Source organism: Pongo abelii, chromosome 10, assembly GCF_028885655.2.
Source record: "Pongo abelii isolate AG06213 chromosome 10, NHGRI_mPonAbe1-v2.0_pri, whole genome shotgun sequence".
NCBI classification, from domain to species: domain Eukaryota; kingdom Metazoa; phylum Chordata; class Mammalia; order Primates; family Hominidae; genus Pongo; species Pongo abelii.
In genome coordinates this window covers 31,572,909-31,591,815 of record NC_071995.2, presented here as the reverse complement: position 1 = coordinate 31,591,815, position 18,907 = coordinate 31,572,909, and positions in this window count along the sequence as shown.

Below are 18,907 nucleotides of genomic sequence, written 5' to 3'. Positions count from 1 at the left end.
TAGCTATAAAATTCCCTCTTGGTACTGTTTTTGCTGTATCCCATAGGTTTTGGTATGTTGTGTTTCCATTATCATTTGTTTTAATACATTTTTCAATTCCCTTCTTAATTTCTTCATTGACCCCCTAGTCATTCAGGAGCATATCGTTTAATTTCCATGCATTTGTGTAGTTTCCAAAATTCTTCTCGTTATTGATTTCTAGTTTTATTCCACTGCCATCAGATAATATGCTTGATATTATTTCAGTTTTTGAATGTTGTAATGCTTTTTTATGATATAATATGTGGTCTATTTTTGAGAATGATCCATGTGCTGCGGAAAAGAATGTGTAATCTGTAGCTGTTTGATGACATGTTTTGTAAATATATATTAGGCCCATTTGTTCTATACTGCAGATTAAGTCCAATATTTCTTTTTTGATTTTCTGTCTGGGAGACATGTCCAGTGCTGATGGTTGGGAATTGAAGTCTCTCTCTAGCTATTATTTTATTGGGATCTCTCTCTCTCTTTAGCTCAACCAATATCTGCTTTATATATCTGGATGTTCCAGTTTGGTGCATATGTGTTTACAATTGTTATATCCTCTTGCTGAGTTGACCCCTTTATCGTTATATAGTGACTTTCTTTGCCTCTTCATGTAGTTTTTGTCTTGAAATCTATTTTGTCTTATATAGGTATAGCTACTCCTACTCTTTTTTGGTTTAATTGGCATGAAATACCTTTTGCCATCTCATTATTTTCAGTCTATGTGTATCTTTACAGGTGAAGTGTGTTTCTTGTAGGCAATAGATTTTTGGGTCTTTTTTTTAAAAATCCATTCAGCCACTTTATGTATTTTATCAAAGAGTTTAGTCCATTTACATCCAATGTTATTATTGATAAGTAAGGACCTACTCTTGCCTTTCATTATGTTATTTGTTTTCTGTTTTTTTTTTTTTATGTGTGTGTGTGTGTAATCTTTTCTTCTTCCTTTCCTTCCTTCCTGTCTTCCTTTTAGTGAAGGTAATTTTCTCTGGTGGTGTGTTTTAATTTCTTGCTTTTTATTATTTTTTTATCTGTTGTTTTTTGATTTGAGGTGACCATGAGGCTTGCAAATACTCTCTTATAACTCATTATTTTAAACTGGTGACAAGTTAACACTGATTTCATAAACAGACAAGCAAAAAGAAAACAAAATGCTTCACTTTAACTTCATCCTCTGCTTTTTAACTTATTGTTGTTTCTTTTCATATATTTGAAATTTTGTTTTTAATTTTTTACTTTTTTTATTGATGAGGTTTCACTATGTTGCCCATGCTGGTCTCCAACTCCTGAACTCAAGGAATTCTCCTGTCTCAGCCTCTCAAAATGCTGGGATTACAGGTGTGAGCCACTGTGCATGGCTATATTTATATGTTATTTTATTATGTCTTGAAAAGTTGTCGTAGTTATTATTTTTATTGGTTCATCATTTAGTCTTTCTACTTAAGAGTAGCTTATACACAACAATTACAGTGTTATAATATTCTGTGTTTTTCTGTGTACTTACTATTATCAGTGAGTTTTGAATCTTCAGATGATTTCTTGTTGCTTACTAATGTCCTTTTCTTTCAGATTGACAAACTCCCTTTAATATTTTTTGTAAGTCAGGATTGGTGTTGAGGAAATCCCTCAGCTTTCCTTTGTCTGGGAAAGTCTTTATTTCTCTTTTATGTTTGAAGGATATTTTCACTGGATATGGTATTCTAGAGTAAAAGTGTTTTATCTTCAGCACTTTAAATATGCAATGCCACTGTCTTCTGGCCTGCAAGGTTTTCACTGAAAAATTTGCTGCGAGATATATTGAAGCTCCATTTTATGTTATTTGTTTATTTTCTCTTCCTGCTTTTAGAATCCTTTCTTTATCCTTGATCTTTGGGAGTTTGATTATTGAATACCTAGAGGTAGTCTTCTTTGGGTTAAATCTGCTTGGTGTTCTATAGCCTTCTTGTACTGGGTTTGGGAAGTTCTCTGTTATTATCTCTTTGAATAAACTGTCTACCCTTATCTCTTTTTCTACCTCTTCTTTAAGGTCAATAACTCTTGCATTTGCCTCCCTTGAGGCTATTTTTTACATCTTGTAGGTGTGCGTCATTCCTTTTTATTCTTTTTTCTCTTGTCTCCTCTAACTGTATTTTCAAATAGCCTGTCGTCGAGCTCACTAATTCTTTCTTCTGCTTGATCAATTCTGCTATTAAGAGACTCTGATGCATTCTTCAGTATGTCAGTTGCATTTTTCCACTCCATAATTTCTGCTTGATTCTTTTTTATTATTTCAATCTCTTTGTTAAAATTACCTGATAGGATTCTGAATTCCTTTTCTGTGTTATCCTGAATTTCTTTGAGTTTCCTCAAAACAGCTATTTCGAATTGTCTGAGAGGTCACATATCTCTGTTTCTCCAGGATTTGTCTCTGGCACCTTATTTAGTTCATTTGGTAAGGCTGTGTTTTCCTTGGTCATGTTGATGCTTGTGGATATGTGTCAGTGTCTGGGCATTAAAGAGTTATGTATTTATTATAGTCTTTGCAATCTGGGCTTCTTTGTACTCATCCTTCTTGGGAAGGCTTTTCAGATATTCAAATGGATTTGGGTGCCGTGATCTCAGCTATATCTGCATTAGGAGGTATCCGAAGTCTAGTGTTGCTATGCTTCTTGCAGACTCCTAGAGGTGTGGCCTTGGTGGACTTGGATAAGAGCCAGAAGAATTCTCTGGATTATCAGGCAGAGACTCTTGTTCTCTTCCCTTACTTTCTCCCAAACAAATGGAGTCTCTCTCTCTCTCTCTTTGTGCTGAGCCACCTAGAGCTGGAGGAGAGGTGACACAAGCTCCCCTGTGGTCACCACCACTGGGACTGTTCTGGGTCAGACCCAAAACCAGCATAGCACTGAGTCTCACCCAAGGCCCACAGTAACCACTGCCTGGCTACCACTTATGTTTGATCAAGGCCCCAGAACTCTACAATCAACAGATGGTGATTCCAGCCAGGCTTGTGTACTTCACTTCAGGCAAGCAAGTTCCTCAGGGCCCCAGGTAAGTCCAGAGATGCCATCTAGAATTCAGGGACTGGAGTAAAAATCTTAGAAATCTACCTGGTTCTCTATTCTACTTCTGCTAAGCTGGCACTCAAACCACAAGACAAAGGTCTTCCCACTCTTCCCTCCCCTTTCCACAAGCAAAGGAGCCTCTTGCAACAGGCCACCACTAACAAAGAGCCACTGGGAGTACTGCCCAGCTACTGTTGATGTTCACTTAAGGCCCAAGGGCTCATTAGTCAGCTGGTGGTGAATGCTGCCAGATCTGGAACTAACCTTTCAAGACATTGGGCTCCCCTCTGTCCCAAGGCAGGTCCAGAAATAATATCTGAGGCCCAAAGCCTGTAATCAGGGACCCAAGATCCTGCTTGGTGCTGTACCCTACTGTGGCCAACCTGACACCTAAGGTGTGAGATAAAGTCCCTTTTACTTTCCCTGTTTTCTCAACAGAATAAGTCTCTCACCATAGCCACCACAGCTGGAAATGTGTTGGGTCACACCTGAAGCCAGCATGTCTTAGAGTCTCATCCAAAGCCTAAGTATACTACCTGGGCATCACTGCTAATTATTTAGGGCCCCAGGGCTCTTTTGTCAGCAGATTATGAATTCTGCTAGGACTGGGTCCTTCCATTCAAGGCACTAGTTTCCTTTCTGGCCCAGTGTGTGTCTAGAAATGTCTTGGAGGTAGGGCCTGAACTGGGGGGACTCATGACTCTGACTGGTCCCTATCATCCTGTAGCTGAGCTTGTATCTAAGATGCAAGACTAAGTCCTCTTTACTCTTCCTTCTCTTCTTCTCAAGCAGATGCAGTGAGTCACTTTCATTGCTATGAGCTGTGCTGCCTCAGGTTGAGGGGGGAGTGGCACAAGCACTCCCTTGACTGCCCCGCAGGTGTTTCACTAGGTCATGTGTCCTCTAAGTCCACTAGCTACAAGCCCAGCACAGCACTAGGACTTGCCTAAGACTTGAAGTCCTTGTGGCCTAGACTAGACTGTCTTTCAAGTTTATTTAGGACCCCAGAGTACTTCAGCTTAGAGTGGTGAGGCTTGTAGACCCTCAAGTTCTGAATGCTGGAATGGATGATTCCCTCTGGCTAAGGCTGGCTTAAATGCACCTTCAGTGGGCATTGGCTGAATTCAGTCCAGTTTTACTTTCCCCTGTGACAGGGTAGCACTGAGCTCCAATGCAAAGTCCTATAGTTACTGTGCTGTCTCTCTACCAAGCATGCAGATTCTCTCTCTGCACCATGCAGCCACTGTCAGGGGATGGGGGAGGGGTGCTGTCAGTGATTCAAGACTGTGTTTCCTATACTCTTCAGTGCCTGTTTCTGTAATATGAAGTTAAAACCAGGTACTGTGATCACCTCACCTGGATTTTTGCTTCCTAGGAAGGTTCATTTTTGTGTAGATAGCTGTGACATTTGATGTTCCTATGGGGAGGATGATTAGTGGAAGCTTCTCTTTGGCCATCTTGCTCCACCTCCTCTTTGCCATGCTGTTAATTTAAGAGTCAGCACTATGAAATATTAGAGCTCATGAAAACCTATTAAAAATAATGGTGAAGCTTTTATCTTTTGATATATTTTATTAGAATTTATAAGAACTACTTATCTGTTGAAAGATAATTTCATATCACTTGTAAATTTAAAAACAACAATTACAAAAAAGCTAAAAAACCAAAAATCTATGACCTTATTTTACCTAATTCCCTTGCTTTTCAAGAACTGTAAAAATGTCTCTCTCTCTGTATATATATATATATATATATATATATATATATATATATATATATATATACCTGTCCTTGGGGGTATAGATTTTGCAATGCTTTTAGGGCACGATATAGTGTCTCCAGAAAACAATAGAAACTTCCTAGCTCCTATCAATCTCTGAAGTCTCATCTTCTCCCATGCAGATAGTTCTTGATCACCTATTAAGCCCACTAAGCACACATTTGAAACACCAGCAATGCAAGTCACATCCTACCCCAGCCCACCTCACAAAATGAGAAAGTTCAACGAAATGAATCTATCCATAACTTTATAATTGGATAAGTCTAGAAAAGCTATTTTAATTTCCACTTTCAGGTAGGTATTTTGTTGTTTTGAAAAATAAGGTTCTTCCACTCTTAATGTCTTTTATTTCTTTTCCTTTTCTAAGAAATTGCTAGCTAGGTAAAAGTAAAATGTCATTTATAATTGCACATGGTGGGGCTCATACTTGGGGCTTCTAATGGTCATAGATAACTACAATCATTTGGAATTATTTATAATCCCTTCAATATAATGTTGTCACAACTCTGCAACTTGTTTTTACATGCAGCATAAATGTCCCTCTTCAAATTATTCACCTAGAAAACTCCAATTCTTTCAAAATTTAGGAATTCCTCATTTAATTCCATAACTCCATTTACTCTTGTGTTAGATAGTGTGTCAGTTATCAATTTGATGCTTCTCAACTTGAAGTGTGCTCTTCATCACCCTGTGAGTTTTGTATCTGGACCCTGTAAATATTTTTTGCCACCTGGCATGATGTTTGTCTTTGTCAGTGGAGGACACTGGAGGGAGACTGCAGGAGGAAGGGGCTTCTTTTTACACTTCCCTGTGCTTGCCTTTCTTTGTGCTCCTGTTGCACTTAGACTGTGAGCAGGATACTCAGCCAAGCTCATTCTGGAGCTATGGGTGGATTCCTGGCATGTTTTGCCAGCACCTCCATGGGTGTTTTCCTGTTTTCCAGCCTCAGCCAGCCACACATGCTTCAGTGAACTCCTCTACCATCAGTGGCCCTATAACCTTACTTCTCCAATGAGGTGTGAATCTCAGCCTTGGATGGAGGGCTTTCTTCCACATTCGTTCCTGGCTTGGGTGCTCTGCTTCAGCCTAGGGGTAGAAACTGCTGTCTATTTGCCACCGTGTCCGTGATTTCTGCATTCTTTAGAGTTTTCTTAATGCCTTATAGCTAGATACCTGCCTGTTATTAGTTAAGAATCATTTACATTAACCTTTCTGTATTCAAAATAATGTGTAGTGTCTGTTCTCTGACTGGACCCTGATAATGCAGGTATCTTGTCTGCTGAATCCAGGAGCACCCTGTCCTTGCCCCCAGAATAGCTCTAATTAAGCTGTATATGGAAGTGCCTGTGTATGCCCCATCTCCCTGTCCACACTAGAAACTCCCTCCTAGATATCTCTCCTTTTTTCCTCTAGGTTACTCTGCACCCTTCCCCAGAGACTGGCCATTCTGGTGTTCACCACGGGTTCTCATGAATTTGGTTAGATTCCCAGTGGGAATCTTAAGAGTAAATTAGAGCAAGTGAGGGATGTGATGCCAAGGCATTTGCATTTATTTCTCTGCCATTCCCTGAAAGGGACCTCAGCTATCTGGATTCTTCGTTGTCTCTCTCCAAGCAACATTCTCTACAAGAACTTCTTCCAGGTTGTGGTAACCATTCCCTCACCTTTTCCCTTTGTACGTAGGACAGAAAATAGCTCCTCTGTGCATGAGGTTACTGCACTATCCCTTGGGTTACATCTATAACCCCTTCCAATTCATGTGTGTAAACAGTTCATCTGTAAATAGACCCTCCAATAACCTAATCTGAGTACTTTTTCCTTCTTTTTTTTTTTGAGACAGGGTTTTACCCAGGCCAGAGTGCAGTGGTGCAATCTCAGCTAACTGCAACCTCCACCTCCTGGGTTCAAGCAATCCTCCCACCTCAGCCTCCCAAGTAGCTGGGACTACAGGTGTGCCCCACCACGCTAACTTTTTGTATTTTTTGTACAGACAGGGTTTTGCCATGTTGGCCAGGCAGTCTCAAATTCCTGAGCGCAAATGATCCACTCCCCTTGGCCTCCCAAAGTGCTGGGATTGCAGACATGAGCCACTGCGCTTGGCCACTTTTTCCTTCTTATTGTGATTCTAATCTAGACTCTTTGTCTTTGTTCAGTCATTCAATAACAATTTTGATTGTCTATTATATTCCAGAAACTCACAATTTTAGGTTCCTAAAAGAGACAGATTGAGAGAGAAAATAATCCCTGTACAATTGGAATTGACATTTGACATTTTAGACCCAGGTTCTAGGCAGAACAGGTGCTATTCTGAAGGGATAAATATATTCATCTTTGCATTAAACTTTCTTATTCAATGATATATTAAAAGTGCTTGCCAGGTGAGTGGGCAAAAGCCTACTGATAACATAAAGAACATATTACTGAAGGGAGTATGAAGAGGGTGGGCAATAAGCCATACAAGAGAGGATTCCTAAAAACAGTGCCTGCAGGCCTTATAGAAGGGTGCAGCAGCAACAAGAGCTGTATTTATTTCATTGTAAGTCTACTTTTTTATTGAATAAATTGAAAGACACCCACAATTTTTTCCCTGAAAACTTGAGATCTTAAAAATAGACACAGAAATTTGGGTTTTTCAGCTTTTCCATCAGATCAAATTATTGCAAAGAGTATAACTTCCACCCTCTGCCTAAGAACTACACAAATATCCTACCTGGTTTTTAGGAAAAGAAGGATATTTTATGGAAAATAGTCACATTTCTTAGAAGGCAGATGGGTTAAGCTAAATGCCTTATCAGTAATATGTGTCAGTTAATGTTCTGAGCCCCAGTACCACGCAAAGTCATCTTTTTACATCTGTCTGAAATTGTCATCAAATAATACTCACGCCAAGAGACCAAAAGAGTCTACGTCCTGTCTTTGACTCATCCTTTAGAAAAATTATTCAGATTTATCACAAGCAAGCAGAGATTCTATGCTTAGACCATCTCTGAGAAATATCAACAGAGGATCATGACAACATTGCCATCTGCAGCAAAGCATGATGGATATCAATACCAAGGTAATTTAATTATTTTTTGTGGCTAACACAGATTTTTACCTGCTCTTTCTCTAACTGTTCAAATAGAATACATTTCATATATTTATAAGAGCCAGTAGTAATAACAGTGGTTCTTAGGCTCCAACATGTTAAAGATAAAATATGAATAGGTTCATTTACTATGTATTCTGGGACATTCAAGACCACTCTCACTTCTGATACCAACTTCAAGTTAGGGTTCCCAAGATCACCTTCAGTTTTAATAATTCTCTAGAAGGATTCACAGAACTCACAGAAAACAGTTAATCTTGGTTGCAGCTTATTACAGTGAAAACACACAGCTTAAAATCAGCCAAGGGAAGAGGTGCATAGGGCAGAGTTCAAGAAACATCCACACACACACTTCCCAGTGGAGTCATGGACAGTGCTAACTTTTTGGGTAATATTTGTGATGGTACACATGGAGTACTGCCAACCAAGGAAGCTGACCTGAGTCTTGGTGTCCAGAGTTTTATTGGGGCTCATCACATAGACATGGTTGGCTTTCCATGTGGCTAACCCAAGTCTCCAGCCTCTCCTGAGGTCAAGCTGGTACCATGGGCCCCAAATCCCTCACCATAAATCACACTGTTAAACTATCTGGCTGGGCCCAAGGGCCCTAATAAACTAAAACACTGTTATCAGGCATGATATTCCAAGGGTTTAGAGATTACCTCAACAGCTGAGGGCAGAGGCCAGACCTTTCTTTGGGCAAGGTTAAGTAAATACTTCACTACCCACTTGGGGGATTAAGAAGAGCAGGATCATAATCAGATTTGATTTAGTATTATTTCTAAATAAATTAACATTCGATTTTCTTATTATTAATATGATTTCCTTTTAATTTCCAGCTTTATTCTTGGTAGAGTAGCATTTACATCCACATCTACTTTCTAAAAACATCTGGAAGCAAGACAGAGAGATACTGATGAAAGAAAAAAGTTCTGGGATATTTCTAGACCTTAAGGCCCATCTCTGTTAGTAATAAATGAAAGAGTAGATTTTACATGTCCTTGAGGAATATCAGAATTGGCACTTGGAGAAAGGAGGAAGGAATACAGAGAAACTAATAGCAACCTACTTTCTATAGTTTTCTATGATTAACCTCTAAGTTTGCACTAAGAGAGCATTTAATTCAATAAAGACTGAAAGGGGTCAGATAATAGCCTAACAGTCTAACAAAAGGATTTTTTTTTTTTTGAGACAGGATTTCACTTTGTTACCCAGGCTGGAGTGCAGTGGTGTGATCTTGGCTCAATGCAGCCTTGAACTCCCAGGCTTAAGTGATCCTCCTGCCTCAACCTCCCAAGTAGCGGGGACTACAGGCATGTGCTATCACGCCAGGCTAATTTTTTTGTATTTTGAGTAGAGATGAGGTTTCACCATGTTGGCCAGGCTGGTCTTGAATTCCTGGCCTCAAGTAATCCTCCTGCCTCGGCCTACCAAAGTGCTAGGTTTAGAGGCATGAGCCACCACACCTGGCCAAGAGGATTGTTTAAAATAAGAAAATAACAAAAGAATAGGAAATAGCATTAAATTCTTGAAACCGCAAAAACAAAAACGTAGGAAAAGATTTAAGTCCATGTAACTGTTCAAAAATACCTGTTCCTTGTACAACCAAAAGCTGTTAAAAAGATATGGTAATGTTTCTTATTTTTATCTGTTGGAATAAAGTCAGATAAATATCAATATAAATTATATGCTGCTTGGTAACAAATCCACAAAAGTCACACAAAGAAAATAAAATGCTAATTACTAGTTCTACAGAGTAGAATTATATATTCACATCATCCAAACTGCTTAAGAGCTACTTTCCTAGTCGACCCCTCACTCCCTATTCTCACTCCTCTGTTTCGGTGCCAACAGTAATTGCTCTGTCTTCAACACCTCCTGATTTTTTTTTTTTTACTTATTTCAATATATCTCTGCTTGCTCCATTGTTTGTCTTGGGGAATGTCCTCCCTCCCCGCCTTTTTTTTTCTTTGACAAATCCAGGCATTTTCTTTTATATTGCCATTTCCTCAGAACATTGAGGTCCTTGAAGGTGCTCATTTATTTTTCTTTGATGACATATATTTAGCACTTAACCAGGGAAAATAGACTTCCTTTTCAACTTTCTTTTGAGAGCCAGGCTCCAGTCTTCGTGCCTTTTTTATACCATGAAGACCTGCTGTTCTTTTATTCTACTTAAGTTCATAAGCGTTACTGTATATGTTGAAAAATGTGTTGCCTCACAGAGCAGCCAGAAGCTAGCTAATAAAACCAGGATTCATTCTGTAACAGGATGACGTTTTGTGTTTTTTTTTTGAGATGGAGTCTCACTCTATCTTTTTACTCTTCCATGTGACTTCTGTATTTCAGGAGAGAGGAAGTGCGATTCCTAAGGGGATGATTTGATTCTTCTCAAACACCAGCTCAGCCTCTCTGTAAGGCCACACACCGAAGCTGAGCTGAAGAGTGGCCTAATCTGAATTTTCCCCTGGGTTTTAGGAGATGCAGAGTATTTTTCCTACAAACGAACTCTGGACCCCTTCCCAGGATATTAGTCCTTCCAACTTTCACTCATTTTTGTCACGCTTTTCCTTTGGATTGCCTCAGTAACCTGATGGGTGACCTGCACCAGTGGGCAGGAGAAACATGAGCTTCCTTGGTGATTGTAAACATCCAACTGAAAAAAACTGTATCATGGAACACATTATAGAATTACCTGATGAATTAATCTTTCAGAATATACCTCATTCCCCATGCTATTTGTGTTGAACTACCACTAGCAACTTTTATGATTTCAATTTTTCATTATCATTTTTCACCTGGGACCCCCAGGTTATTTCAATTCTGAGATTATTTCAATTCTGTGTAAACACAGAACATAAGGTGGTAGATCGGTTTGTTTGAACTCAATATTTGGCTCCTGTCACAAACATTCGTTTATCCAAAGCAATTAAAAATGATGAATAATAAATCACCAATTATATCACAACTGTGGTCCCATTATATTCCAGAATTAAGTGCCTGAATTTGGTAAGCAGAAGTAAAGCCCATGACAGCAGAAAAGAAGGCTACTCAGAAGGCTAGACGCTCTCAAATGGGGACAAGCCCTTAATGTTCTACAAGGAGGTACCATTTTAGATGAAGATTCTGATCTTTGCACATTTCTCTGCATAGGGCTATACAACAAACCGATTAAAGGTGAGGTCTCTGGAGCCAGGTTTGATTTTTCAGTTTCATAATTTACTCATAGTCTCAACTCCAAAGAGTGAGTGTGAGGATTAAGTGAGTTAATATGAGAAAAACACTTAGAACAATGTTTGAACATTATAATTACTCAATAAATTTTATCTATTATTTATTATTACCAATTGTGTACAGCATCCCTAAATATCCCTGGGGTCTTTTAAGAATTGAGGTATAATTTACATACAAGAAATGTGTATCTAAGTGTACCATTCAATCAGTTTTGATAAATGTGTATTAAGACACAGAACATTTCCATCACTCCTCTCTCTTCTATTCAGATAGCACCTCCCAAGAAGCAGCCAATGTTGTAATTTTTATTGCAATAGATTAGTTTTCATCTCTTGTAGAATTTCATATAAATGGGAGTGTATGGTATGAACCTTTTTGTTCTTGACTTCTTTCCTTTGGCAGAAAATTTTTGAGATTTACCCATTCTGTTTTAGCAGTAGTTTGCTCCTTTTTATGAGTGAACAGTATTTCATGTATGAATATACAAGGTTATAGACATGTTTGTTGTTTCCAGTTTGGGGCTATGATAAATAAAGCTACCATAATCATTCATTTACTAAAATTGTATAGACATGTTTTCTGTTCTCTTGGCTAAATTACCTAAGTGGGAAAATGTTGAATCATAGGGAAGATGCGTGTCTAACTTTTAAAGTAACTGACAAATGGTTTTACAAACTGGTTGTGCCATTTTATATGTGTAAAAATTCCCGTAACTTCAAATTCTCTTGACATTTGTAATTGTCAGTCTTTTAAATTTTAGCCAGTTTGGCGTTTATATAATGATTTATCATTATGGTGTTAATTTCAGTTCCCCTAATGACTAATGATATTTAGTGCCTTATTATGTGTTTATTGGCCATTTATTATATTTTTTGTATAGTGTATGTTCTAGTCTTTTGCCCATTTTTTAAATTGGGTTTTTGTCTTTTTTATCACGGAGTTGCAGGAGCTCTTCACACATGTTAACAGGTCCTTTGTCATATATATATGTGTTGCCCATAATTTCTCAAAATCTATGATTTGTCTATTTATTTGGTGGCATATTTCAAAGAGCCAAAGTTTTAAATTCTGATGAAGTCTTATTTATCAGTTTTTATTTTATGATTCAACTATGGGTTTTCTAAGAAATATTTGCCGACACAAATTTGCAAAGATATATTTTTCTAAGTTTTTGTTCATTAGCTGTATTTTTTAGGTTATTACCTTTAGGAATGTTGTTCAATTTGAATTGATTTTTTTGTGTATGATGTGAAGTAGTGGCAGAGTTTGTTTGTTTGTTTGTTTGTTTTCAATCCAGTATTCCAGCATATTTGTTGAAGAGATTTTCCTTTCCCCATTGGGCTGCTTTGGTGCTCTTGTTGAAAATCACTTGACTATATAAGTTGGGCCTCTTTGTAGACTCCTCATTCTATCTAATTGATCTATTTGTTCTTTTGCCAATATTATACTGTTTCAGGTAGAGTAGCTTTACGATAAATGCTGAAGCCAAGTAGCATAAACCCTTCCATTTTTGTTTTTCTTTTTGAAGATTGCCTTCATTATTCTTGATCTTTTGTTTTTCCAGATAGTTTAAAATACATGTTTATGTTAGAAAATATTTTGACTTACAAAAAAGTTGCAAAGAGAGTTAAAAGATTTCTCACATAGTCCACACTTGGTTTCTTCTATTGCTAATATATTACATTAGTGTCTGTCATATATTACATATTACATCTGTCACAACTAATAAATCAATATTGACACATTATTATTAAAGTTCATACTTTTTTCAGATTTCCCTTTTCTGCACCATGTCATTTTTCTCTTTCGAATACCATTCAGGATACCACATTGCATTGAGTTGTCATGTCTTCTTAGGCTTCTCTAGACTGTGGTAATTCATTAGTCTTTCCTTATTTTTGATGACCTTGACTGTTTTGAGGGGTGCAGGTCAGCTATTATGTGCAATGTCCCTCAACTGGGAGTTGTCTGGTATTTTTCTCAGTAGTAGACTGGATTTACGGTTTTGGGGGAGAAAGATCACAGAGGTAAAGTGCCATTTTTATTGTATTACATGAAGGGTATATGCAATCAATATGCTTATCACTGTTGATTCTCATCTTAATCATCTGACTAGGGTAGTATTTGTCAAGTTTCTCCACAATAAATAATCAAGTTACCCTTCCCTTTACCTTACTCCATACTGAAGAAAATCACTATGCACAGCCCATGCTTAAATGGTAGAGAGGTGGTGGATAATTCCTGAAAAGGGAGTATCTATGTAAACTATTTAGAATTTTTCTGCACTGGAGATATTCTATTATTTCCTACTTATTTACTTATGTATGTATGTATGCACTTGTGTATGTGTTCAGTCATTAACTACACAATTTGATTGAAATTCTTGTGTATGGAATATTTGTCTCTCTTTCTCCATTTATTTATTTATTCAAACATTTATTTATATCAGTATGGAGCCAACCATAATTATTTTATATTTCTTCTTATAATTCAATGGCATACTACTAATTGCTCAGAATTTTTTAACATCGGCTATTAGGAGGCCTTTCATATTGGTCCTGTATCCCTTTGGAATATTCCTATAATTGTTTTTGAACATTTTCTTTCTTTTTGGTAATAGAAGATGCTCTAGATTGATATTGCATATTCCCTGCATCAGTCCTAAAATTCGTCATTTCTCTAAGAAGTTCTGGTTCCTTTTACTGGATAATGGCACTGGAAACTGAGATCTGGGCACCAATGTGCTCATTGATTTAGGGTGTTATTGTTTCTAGGCCCTTTCAGCTCATAGTACAAGCAAATATATGTGTGTACACTTATCTGTGTGTGTGTGTGTGTGTATGTCTTCAACCTTTTTGTGCTGCTATAACAGTGATTGGGTAATTTATAATGAACAAAATTTTATTAGCTCACAGCTCTGGAGGCTGAGAAGTCCAACATTAAGGTGACAGCATCTGGCAAAGACCTTTTTGCCACATCATAATAGGGCAGAAGCCTCACATGATAGAAGGGTAAAGAGAGGGCGAGAGAGAGCAAGAGAGGATGAGCTCAGTATTGTGATAAAGAACCCATTCCTATAATAACAGCGTTAGTCCATTCATGAGGGCAGAGCTCTCATGACCTAAACACCTCTTAAAGGTCCCATATCTTTATACTGTTAGAATGGCAGCTAAGTTTCAACATGAATTTTGAAGGGGACAAACATTTAAACTATAGCATTATAAATATTCAATGCACATACCATTCAAACAAGAGTGTGTAAAAAAATGGCAGTGCAACTGTACAGAATTTTGGGAATACAATAGATTTTCAAAAGTATTCAATGACATTGACCCACTCCCATTTTATAGGCAAAAAAATGGAGATCAAGAAATATAAAATAACTGGCCCAAAGTCACATAGCAAGTCAGGATCAGGGTGGAACTGAGTGGAATCCAGGTTTCCTGACCTCATGGCACAGCTTTTTTCTCCACCCTGTGTTTCCTCTCTTTCTTTGCCTCTAGCACAACTTGGGACTATATTCTCTATGTCCTAGCTTTCAACAAAAGAGCAAAACAAATCCATGGCTTGACAATGTTCAGATTTATAAAAAGAGAAATGAGGAACATTGATAAATGTTTGAATTTCAAGACATTCTATTATTTTAGCCATCAAGCTTGATCACACATGTATCTTTTGTTTAAATAAAGCCTCAGTTTCCCAGTGTGTTTGCCTGTGATCTAGAGCTATAAATCACACAATTTATGAAATATCATTGGACAGAAACAATTTTAATTGTGGAAAATACCTAATATTTCACTAACTTTACTAAAACCCAAAATTACTGTTGTCCAGTTAAGTAAACAACTTTTTTCAACCAAAATGTTTTCTCCATTATAATTGCCATATAGCTCATAATTCCTTTTATAATCAGTCATGAAGAAAAATTTCTTATGCAAGTAAAATGCAAAGTATAAAAATAAAAATCTGTGATACTGACATAACAGTCAGAAACCAAACAATTTACCAATCAGTAATTGAAATATATTAGGTGTTAATTGGGTAAAAAGTGTACATGTAGTTCTTAATATAAGATATACACATTAATTCTTTCCTTAATCTGACTAAGACAGGAGGTATGTGTGTATGTGTTGTTGATATAATAATTGCTTCCATTCCTTAAAAATCCATACTTATATTCCCTTTAAACACTTCGCCAGTGCATTTGGAGATTAGATCTTTAAGAAGGAATCTCTAATGTCAGTCTCCTCATGGAAATTGCTTCTTAGCATGATTTCAAAATTGATATATTTAAACTTGTGTTTAAATAATGACAGATCAGGCATGGTGGCTGATGCCTGTAATCCCAGTACTTTGGGGGGCCGAGGTGGGAGAATCTCTCAAGGCTAGGAGCTCAAGACCAGCCTGGGCAACATAGTGAAACCCCATCTCTACAAAAAATAAAAAAATTAGCAGGGCATGTTTGTGTATTCCTGTAGTGCCAGTTACATTGGAGGCTGAGGTGAGAGGATAACATGAGCCTAGATGATGTAGGGTACAGTGAGCTATGATTGCATCACTGCATACCAGCCTGGGTGACAGAGGAAGACTCTGTCTCAAATAATAAAAATAATAATAAATTTTCAAAAATAATGACCATGGTTTGTATAGATGTAAAAAAATCCTGAAAATTTGTAAAGTCTTATCACAAGAAACATATCTTCCTAACTGATTACAAAGTTCATCTACCTTAAGATCAGAAATTATAGTGATGTTCATTTTTTGGTTTTCAACATAACTGCTTATTTATTAATAATAGATGCTTATCAGTAGAAACTACATACATCAAAAGGAATATTTTGAAAGAGGTCAAATTTTAGTTTCAGAAAAATAAGAATGTTCATTAGAAAAAAATTTCTTCAAGGCACAAACAATGTGTAAGGAGGGTGGTATTTGTCACTTAAATAATTGAACCCTTTGGTGAAGAATGAAGTGTTAATATAGGAATTATATTGTCATCTAGATTATTAAAAAGGACTGAAATAAACAAGAAAAGGCAAGACTACACCACTTAAAAAAATAATACAACAAAGCAAAAGGAAACATTGTAGAAAGTGGTTATAAACAAGAATTTTTTTAGCACAGGCTTTGCCATAAAATAAATCTTGGAAGAAACCCAAGATCTACCATTTACTAGCTATGACCTTAAACAAATTCCTCAATTGCTGGAAGTCTCAGATTTTTCATCTGCAAATGGAGTTCATAACAGTTAGTATTGAATGCTTTACTATGTGCTAGGCACCACTGTAATAATTTTTTCATTTTTATTTTCTTTAAGACGGAGTCTCACTCTGTCGCCTAGGCTGGAGTGCAGTGGTGCGATCTTGGCTCACTGCAACCTCCGCCTCCTGGGTTCAAGCGATTCTTCTGACTCAGCCTCCCGAGTAGCTGGGATTACAGCCACCACACCTGGCTAATTTTTTTGTATTTTTAATAGAGACGGGGTTTCACCATGTTAGCCAGGATGGTCTCGATCTCCTGACCTTGTGATCCACCCGCCTTAGCCTCCCAAAGTGCTGGGATTACAGGCGTGAGCCACTGCGCCCAGCCCATTCTAATTGTCTTTATGTGTTGTCTTCCTTGCTGTGTTCAACAAGCCAAGAATTTGATTCTATTATTGCTGCTGTTTTACACATAAATATAGGAACAGAGATGTGAAAACATTTGCAGAAGATCATGCAGTTGCAGGTAGGGGAGCAAGATCAGAACTCAAACACTCTGGTTTGAATTCGTGATCTTCACCACCGTGTGACATGACTACATCAGAGGCTTTTGTTAGAATTAAAATTTCAAACTATATGTAAAATACTAAGAACAAATCCTGCCCTTAGTGAGCAGCTATCAAAGAATAAAACAAAGAAAACTGAAATTAAAGGAGACCCAATCCAAGTTTATTAACTTGTTGGGGAAAGGAAAACACACCATGAAGCCATTTATTGACTAGATGCACTGAGGGACAAAATCTTGATTAAGTGCTAGAAAACAGAGGAGGGTGTGTGTGTGTATGTGTGTGTGTGTGTGAGCTCATGGGGGGTGTGTGTGTGTGTGAGCTCATGGTGTTATTTTAAATAAAGATTGAACACTAGTGGCCTGAAAAGCAGGAGACAAATTCATAAGTCTGAATGTGATTGGATAAAACAAGTCTCCATGTTCACTGATCAGGAGAATTTTTGGGTGGAATTAGTAACGGCATGGCATCGTAAGTCACTCAAAGTTCATGGCTTTTTTTTTCAGCTTCAGTTTGTCAGAACCAGTTGGGATGCAACAGGATTTTCAGTTTTGCTGTCTTCCATGCATGAATGGCTGTGAGTTGAAAATTTCCTTTTATCCATGGTAGCTATGATGATGATCACAATAGTGATCATGATACTAATTATGACCACGTATTTGCTACTGGATTGTAAAGTAATTTTTAAATTATACTTGTGCCATCTCATTTTCACTCTGTTGGACATGGGCTTCCAAATTGTTAGTGATTTATTTTCAAGCATGTATATTTTGTGGATTTGGTCCTCATGCATTCTACAAAGAATAGTACCAGTCAGTGTTCAAAATATATATCTTATAATTGTCAGAGTTGGAGACTTCACTAAGTTACTTGGGATCACAGTGTTTACTGTCTGGTGTAGAATGATGTTCTCAGGAAAGAAATATTAATATATTAACCTTATGCTTACAATATAAAGGTGATTCTTCTATTATAACTCTACAACCACTCTGAGAGCCTCATTTTTTATAAAGAAGAGAAAAACAAAGACATGAAAGAAAAATGAAAAGAAGAGAAAGAAAGAAAAGGAAGGAAGAAAGAGAATACAGAAAAAGAAACCTAAACATGGACATTAGCAGCATTAAATACAAAGCAAAGGAACTACAAAGTAAATTTCCTCGCTTTGGCGTAAGAGCCCTAGCTGTACTCTGCAGAGGAAATGAAAGAAGTTCGAGAGACTGCCATAGGAGCCAGAAGTTGAGAATTCAATTCTGACCACATGAGAATTCCATACGGTGACTGCTAAGTGGATGGAAGAGCTCAAGACCTGGGATCTTATCTGAAGAACCATTTAAGACAGTAACTGATTTGCATGCAGGGGGGAAGTATCTACCTGTTGATAGTTTTCTGTTTCAACATATGCCCCAGTGCCTCCAATTGAAAAGCAGATTAGCCACCACCAGAAGTTCCAAAACTTTTTCTCTCAGTTTCCTTTATACTCCTAAAAATTATTGAGAACCTCTAAATTGTGTCATATCTAGCAATGTTTACCATACTAGAGATTTAATAGGAAATTTAAAAATATTTAATTCATTAAAAATAATAATACAACCATTACATATTAACACAAATATCTATATTTTAAAAATTATGGTTTCCAAGACCAAACCAAAAATACAGAGAGTAATGAGCATTGTTCTGCAAATTTCTTTAATGTCTGGCTTAATTGATGACAGCTAGATTCTCATATCTGTTCTGCATTCATTCTATTGTAATTTGTTGTCTTGGTTGAGATACATGAAGAGAATCCAGCCTCACACAGATATGTAGTTGGAAAAGAGAGGGGTATTTTCTTGCTCTTTTAGATAATTGTGGATATTTTTCTTTGATGTTACACCAGAAATGGATAGATGGTCATTGCTTGAAGATTAGTTGCAATTTGGGCTCTAAAACCTTATCAAATAAGCTTTTGGTGTCTGTTTACATTAAAACAT